Here is a 7,851-nt window from a genome sequence, read left to right as displayed (position 1 = left end):
TTGGAGGCATGCTGAGGCAGCAGAGTACTTTGACCTTGACCGAAAGCCCCCGTGACAAAGCACATATTCTCCACAGCTACTCCTTGGGATTATTCGCTCATTCAGTGTAAGTTCACTTTGACAAAACACAGAAAAAAAGATACTACGGATGAAGTGCTCAGGCAAGACATTTATGAAATACAAAGCCAGTACCAACACCACCTCAGCATTTACTCAGATGCTACTAAAACAAATACTTTTGTTAGTTGTGTAATGGTTGGACCATCTGTTCGGCCATGTAAACAAACTTAACCGTTCTCAAGCAATTTGAACAGCAGAGTTGCAGGGTTTATTACTTGCCGTGGAGTATACACCCAGGCAGCACAAAACTTTGGCCAGCCATCGGGCAATGACTATTATTAGCCTGCTACCTGGCTGGCCAGCCTGGCCACCGGCAGGGAGCTGGCCACCGACGACAAAGAAGTGCCTGGTGAGAGGCTGGCCACTGACTGGTCGTTTCACCCCTGGTCATCGGTGATAAAAATGTGCCTGGTAAGCGGCCGGTCACAAAATGTTAGGTTCATTACTGGCCACCAATGACAAAAAAGTACCTGCAACGAGGCTGGTCACTCACTGGTCGTCCATCCCTGGGCACCGATGACAAAAATATGTCCGCTAAGAAGCCGGTCATCAACCGTTCGGTTCATTGCTGGCCACCGCTGACAAAAACGTGCCCAAAAGGGGCTGGCCACAGACTGGTCGTTCCATTCCTGGCAACTGATGACAAAAGTGTTTCTCGCAAGAGGCCGGTTACCAACTGTTAAATTTATTGCTGGCCACCGATTGCAAAAACGTGCTCGGTAAGAGGCCGGTACTGGCTTGTCCTTTCATTCCTGGCCACCCATGACAAAAATATGTCCGTCAAGAGGCCGGCCACAAACTGTTCGGTTCGTTGCTGGCCACCAATGACAAGAAAGTGCCGGGAAAGGGGATGGCTACAAACTGGTTGTTTCCCCCCTGGCCACTGATGACAAAAGAGTGCCCTTTAAGGGGCTGGTCAATGACTGGTTCTTTCATCCCCGTCCATCGACGACAAAAAATTTGTCCAGTAAGAGGCCGGTTACCAACTGTTCGGTTCACTGCTGGACACCGATGACAAAATGTGCCCGGAAAGAGGCTGCCCACAGACTGGTCGTTTCACTCCCAGCCACGGATGACAAAAATATATCCGTTAAGAAGCCGGGCAACAAATGTTCGGTTCAATGCTGGCCACCAATGACAAAAAAAGTGACCAGAAAGGGGTTGGCCACAGAATGGTTGTTCACCCTTGGCCACTGATGACAAAAATACGTTCGGTAACAGGCCTGTCACTTATTGTTCGGCCCATCGCTGGCCACCAATGACAAAAAGCTGCCCAGTAAGAGGCTGGCCACTGACTGGTCGTTTCATTCATGGCTACCTATGACAAAAATGTGCTCGGTGTGAGGCCGGTCACGAACTTTTCGGTTTATCGCTGGCCAAAGATGCCTCGCAGTGCTTTCAAACGAGAAGTAGAGGTTGCAGAGGCACTGCTCAGTCGTCCATCGGTTGTGGCGGGCTACACGTTTGTAATGTTGTCGCCAGTTTACAATGTCCTTGTGGATCTCCCCGTGGAAAGGCGTCGGAGTCCGGGGTGCGACGCGCAGGTATACGACGGCGGCGGCGGCCGAGGTCTGCGACGTTGACTGCTTGGTTTTGTGTGGCAGGAGTCCTAATTCCGCGGATAGGCCTTGGTTGCGGCGGCTTGATCGGGTCTAGGTAATATACTATTCGTTGGGTTTTCGGGGACTTGGGGTCGGACTTTTCGGGCTTCTAACTCCGATTTCCTCAAACCACGTTTCCGGATGAATATGACACAGCAATACTTCGCTCTCGGCAAAAGGGTTTATTCACTCACTTACCGCTCATTCACACTGGGAGCGGATCCGCGTTCGCAAAGCGGTTGCGAACGCGGTTGTATAACGATCCAGTGCAATTGCACGCGCACTCGATGACATCAAGTGCGCGTGCAATTGTACTGAACCTTTATGCAACCGCGTTCGCAACCGCTTTGCGAACGCGAATCCGCTTCCAGTGTGAATGAGCGGTTAGTGCCTGGGGGGGGGGGGGGGGGGGGGTTGGGATCGGGGGACGGTCATCAGCGAGGTCGGGGGAGAGTCCGCTGCCACAGCAGCTTCTCCGAGTCCCAGCGGTGGTCGTACACACTGCGTCATGGGGACGTCGTCGTCCAGGGTCGCTGTCCGGTCCGTTTGTTGAGTCCGCCACTCGACGTAGTGCCCGCACTCCCCGCGCCAGTGTCCACCGCCGTCCGAGCTCGCCTCCGTGACTCGTTTATCCCCAAGTCGGCAGCAAGAGAGAGAGCCTTCCTTTGTCTCCGTTCCCCTTTTTATATCCTCGCCGCACCACCGACCCCGTGCCCACCACGACCCGTCCACGTGTACACGCACGCCCCTGCCACGGGCCCCACACGATCCACGAGCGGGGATTACGCGCCGTACGGTGACGCTCCCCCGTCCAAGGATCCGGATGAGCAGGAATGTTCGACCCTGGCAGGGCGCGGGCAGAACGGGCGAAGGAGCGGGGGATATGCGGGAAAGACGAAACTCCAGGGTGGGGCGGCCGGACGGATCACCACACCTCCTTTCCCTCAAAGGCTCGGACTCCGGGGTGCTTGAGGTTGCGGGGTCCCCAGGACCCTTGGCAGGGAGCTCGCTCGGCTGAATGTCACCTATGACGACGAGCACCCTCAATGATGATGATGGCATCAAACCCAGCAGGTCAGCGGTGAACGTCCATTCACTGGGAAGCTCGTCACCGACGGAGCACGGTCCACGAACTGGTCCGGAGCACCACAGCTCACAACACGGACGGGCACTCAGGCACACACAACACGCCGGCTCTTAAAGTTCGCTTCCGTCTCTAAAGTAACAGACAGCGAATCGCGCAGAAACGAATACCGGCACGCTATATCAAACAGCGCGACGAAACCAAAATCTTTCGATCGTTGGACATGCCGCGAAATAAAAACAAAACTCTTCATTTCAATACCAACAGGCAGGCAATCATCAAAAACGTCACGCTACACGTTCAAGAGGTACATACGAGGAAAACCATTCCTTAATGAAAAAGTGTGAGCACTCACTGCATACCCAAATCGTGCCTACGCCCACTATACAACGTTTGCTCCAATAAAACTCAACCGCATTCTTTTAAAACAGAAAACGATCTAACAGGGCGTTAGAACCGCACACCTCTGACAACAATATTAATCTCTAACACAATCTCGAAAAACGCATAAAACTTCAAAAACTAGCAACAACCTCCCGTAAAACAGAAATGGCCATAAATCCTGTCCCGTTCGCGAGGTGCGACTCGGGAAAAACACGCTAGCAACAGTAGCAATTATCCAGGGCAGGCTCCCATGCCGTTCGCGACACCCGAGCTACAAACACGCTGCAGCCAAGCTACGCAGCACGCCTTCATCAGAAGGGCTAATCACCTTACTGAGAGGCCGTTGTTCCGTGGTACCGGCCACTTACACCAGTACAAAGGGAACAGTACCTGGATCGTGCGAACAGCAGATCTCATTGGACAGCCTATTTACACGGCTATGTCCGTAACGTCTGGGCATGTACCAGATATTACCGCTTCACTGTTCGGAGGCGACCGCGCAACAGGAGCGACGAGCGCGTAACGGCGGTCCGCACCGAACCCCGCACGGGCTCGACAACCGCGACAGGCGCATCGACGCACGTTCGAGTTCTCCCCCGGCCAAACCCCGTCACCGCATAACTAAAAAGTCTTCCAGCTGATGTCAAGGCCGGCCGGGATCAAGCAATCAAAGTACGCCGTCAACGCGTCTCGCGACCCTTCGACGTTCTCGATCTGAGCAACGCGCCCTCATACTAACGCAGGAGGTTACCACAAGGCTCGCCCCCAACCAAGTCAACACGCCGCAAAACTGAAAAGTCTTCTTGCGACTGTAAAGACAGGCAGGATTCGAACCCGCTACCCATTCATGCAAAAGCTGCAGTTTGTACAGCGACGCGCTGACCCAACGCACAACAGTTATAGGCCGTCGACGGCCATGCCGCAGCCATAATTTCTAGGCTTCCCGGGCACGTACCCGCCGACGTAAACCGTACGTTTTTCCGGGTCAACCACGCATCTCTACAGGATAAAACTATGAACAACTCGTCACATCATCACAAGACTGCCACTCCCCTCGTGCAGGTTTTCACTGCACGAGCCCAGATCTTTCCCCACCTAGCTGTCCTTTCTCCCCTAAATTTATAATTTATCTCTAATCCAGGCCTCTGCACGATTTATCACCCTCTCTCTCGCGTCCCAACGCGAACCCAAACACGGCTGAGAACCGGTACTGCATTCGGCGGCAGCGCACAGCGCGCGCTAGCCGCCGCTCCTCCGGAGACGGAGAAAACGAAATGAAACCAACTGTGCGCACAATTAAACGGAATCAACCTCACGACTCTACAACCAGATACGCACGGGTAATGCCCATCGCGTCAGACTGGACTCCATGGAGCATTACACAAAACCACTGATAAGTGAACACAAAAACTCGGTGGTTTTCTGGATGCCAATGTCTGTACACCAGACATCGCGTATCCGGCATGATTTAGGGGGCTTAGCCCCTAAAAATATCGCCTCTGGCCACAAGGTACTCGTTCAAAGCGACCTTGGCCAGAACCACATGAGCGCATCCGTACATTGAAACACTGTCAACTACCGAAGCTAAAAACCGCGCTGACAGCTCAAGCAAGGCCAACTGGGAGCTAGCCTGCGGTCAAACCGAGACGCTAGGCTCCTCCCAGACAAAATGCAATTCGGGAATAATTTCCCAACACAGTCCGTGCAACCGCCATCCGCAATGGGAGCGTTCTCCACCCAGAGCGATGTGTCTCTAACGCGTCCGATCGGTAACAAGCGTTCCAAAACATTACATCGATACGCGAGCAAAGGCGGTTAGGCGCGTCACATCCCCCAAACCGTGAGCTGGCATCTTTCCCAGCAGACGTGAACGGCCGGAGGCGTAGGTGGGGTGACGCCTGACGCTACAGGCCTCGAGAGGTGCGGCAATTTCGCCGCACACAGCGCTCTTGCGCAGCAGGATCAACCTGCCAGCATCGAACGGTGCTCTGAACAGCAAATACTCATGGCGCTTCTCGCAACGGGGGATAAGTAATTTCCTGACATGCTGCGAAAAGGGTTAATCCCTAAAGACAACGGTCAAGGTCCGCGCCTCCAGAACCTTCGTGCGGCGTGCCCGCAACGAAACTTCGTGCGGCGCTTTTGCAACAAAGGTGACCCCCAAAAAGAGCACGAAACAGTGTCTCAATTCAACCGGAAACAGGTTAGGAATTGGAATGCCTGAATGATAAAAAATCAGGCCCCACGTTGCGGCACCAGTTTATGCGGGCTTCTAACTCCGATTCTCTCAAACCCCGTCTCCGGATGAATATGACACAGCAATACTTCGCTCTCGGCTAAAGGGTTTATTCACTCACTTAGTGCCTGGGGGGGTTTCGGGATCGGGGGACGGTAATCAGCGAGGCCGAGGGAGAGTCCGCTGCCACAGCAGCCTCTCCGAGTCCCAGTGGTGGTCGTCCACACCGCGTCATGGGGAGGTCGTCGTCCAGGGTCGCTGTCTGGTTCGTTTGTCGAGTCCGCCATTCGACGTAGTGTCCGCACTCCCCGCGCCAGCGTCCACCGCCGTCCGAGCTCGCCTCCGTGACTCGTTGATCCCGAAGTCGGCAGCAAGAGAGAAAGCCTTCCTTATATTGGTTTGCTCTTTATGTTTATACAGCCTTGATGGAGATGCAATTCTTTTGTCTCCGTTCCCCTTTTTATATCTTCGCCCCACCACCGACCACGTGCCCCCCACGACCCGTCCACGTGTACACGCACGCCACTGCCACGGGCCCCGCACGATCCAGGAGCGGGGATTACGCGCCGTACGGTGGATCCGGGGGAGCAGGAATGTTCGGCCCTGGCAGGGCGCGGGCAGAACGGGCAAAGGAGCGGGGGAAATGCGAGAAAATCGGGACTCCAGGGTGGGGTGGCCGGACGGATCCCCACAACTTACACTGCGGGCCCACGGAAAGGGGGGGGGGGGGGGGGTTGCTGCACGGACATGCGGTACCCCGCACCTCCATTGAAATGACACAGATGACAAATGATGAGGCGAAGATTAACTAAAGAAACTAAAAGTTTAATGGGGCGAACTTGTGCATACAATAAAATCGAAGAACTTTAGCGTCGCAAGCGTCGATGTCGGCGGAAGAACCGGATCGAGCGTCGGAGAGAGACTGATAGCGGCTCGCTACACGGAGCCCCTTTCCTAGCCGCGTGGGTTTCTGGGAAATTCGAGCCTGAACGTTCGGCGGCTATCACATTCCGAACTTTATCAGACAAAAATGTTCTCGAACTCACGAGATCGCCAAGTTCAAAAGTAAATAAAAGAACATTTCGCTCGCTAGATTCGAACCCAGACCTTCCGCGCGGCAGTCGTGCGCAAAAGCAATCCGCGATCGAGGGCGTGGCCATTCGGCCACGCCCTCGATCGCTTGGCGACGCGCGTAGCAATATTTCCGCTTCTTAATCCGGGGAACTGTATATGATCGGTTGTGTTCAGGACAGAAGAAAGTTATGGGGTAGCATCATACGATTGTGCTGAGTGAAGTTCACACGATTTACGGCTGTTTTAGATACATGCTCTCGGACATGTTTACATTAGCCTAAATTGATTCGCTTATGGCAGGAGATCCTGCACGTCTCATAGTGTAGAACGTTTATTCTTCGCTCAGTACATGATAGTTTTTGGGCCCATTAACGACGGAAAACATGTCTAATTCCTACTTTAGAAAACGAAGAAAAGTCATGGGACAACAGCCAGGGCAGAAACGTTACCTCGTAGCCCAGGGTATCTTGACCCACAGCTAACCCGCTTGCCACCTGCTAAATAGAGCAGGTCGTGCCTTTAACATCCGTCTTAGTGGAGTACGCGGCTTCACTTTACGTAATATTCATTTTATTTTATTGTATTATATATAATTTGGCTGACCCAAAGACCGCTTTTCCTCTCCTTAGTGGAGCACTTATCAATGTAAGATGTTAGACAAAATGTTCCGAGAAACAGAGAGTTAGGACATGTCAATGTTAGCAACAGAGTTTTCTAAATGTATGCTGTTAATCGAATATGTCTTAACTAACAATCCCAAAAGTCTGTTCTGAATTATTATATGCCAATTGAAGGCTTGACATGGTTGCTGAGTGCAGTGTAGGGAAGAACTTTAAGTGCAGTGCTAATCCCACTTGTCTACAACGCGCGAGCGTGCGGCTTTCTCCGGGGAGCGCTAGACTGGTGGCATTCGTGGAAAGGAGTCTAGTCAAGTGGCGCAACATGGAACGCCCCGCTCGAGGCGTGTCCTGGCCACCGTATCAGCTGGCGGCAAACGGGGAAAGCTGCTCGCACGCTTTTTAGAAAACATCATTGCTCGTACAATAAATAAACTAAAGCATGAAGGCTTATGAACGATGCCGTCATCAAAAAACAAAAATATATCATAGAGCACTTCACTTTTATTGCTTATCAAGCTGATAGAGTGGGCAGGACACCCCCCGAGCGGGCCGTTCCATGTTGCGCCACGAGAGGGCACAACACCGCCACAAGAAGAATGTACTTACGCCTCCTCCTTGTACAGACGGTCCTGCTTGCTGCCGCCCATCACATCGGTGCGCTCGGAACCAGCGCCGCAAGCTCGACGAAGATTGCCACGGACCACTACGGGCTACCAGTGCTGACGCTGTTAT

Source organism: Ixodes scapularis, unplaced genomic scaffold, assembly GCF_016920785.2.
Source record: "Ixodes scapularis isolate PalLabHiFi unplaced genomic scaffold, ASM1692078v2 PGA_scaffold7__128_contigs__length_106722199, whole genome shotgun sequence".
In the NCBI taxonomy this organism is placed as follows: Eukaryota; Metazoa; Arthropoda; class Arachnida; order Ixodida; family Ixodidae; genus Ixodes; species Ixodes scapularis.
The sequence above is the reverse complement of the archived record's forward strand: the minus strand, read 5'-3'. Positions refer to the sequence as shown.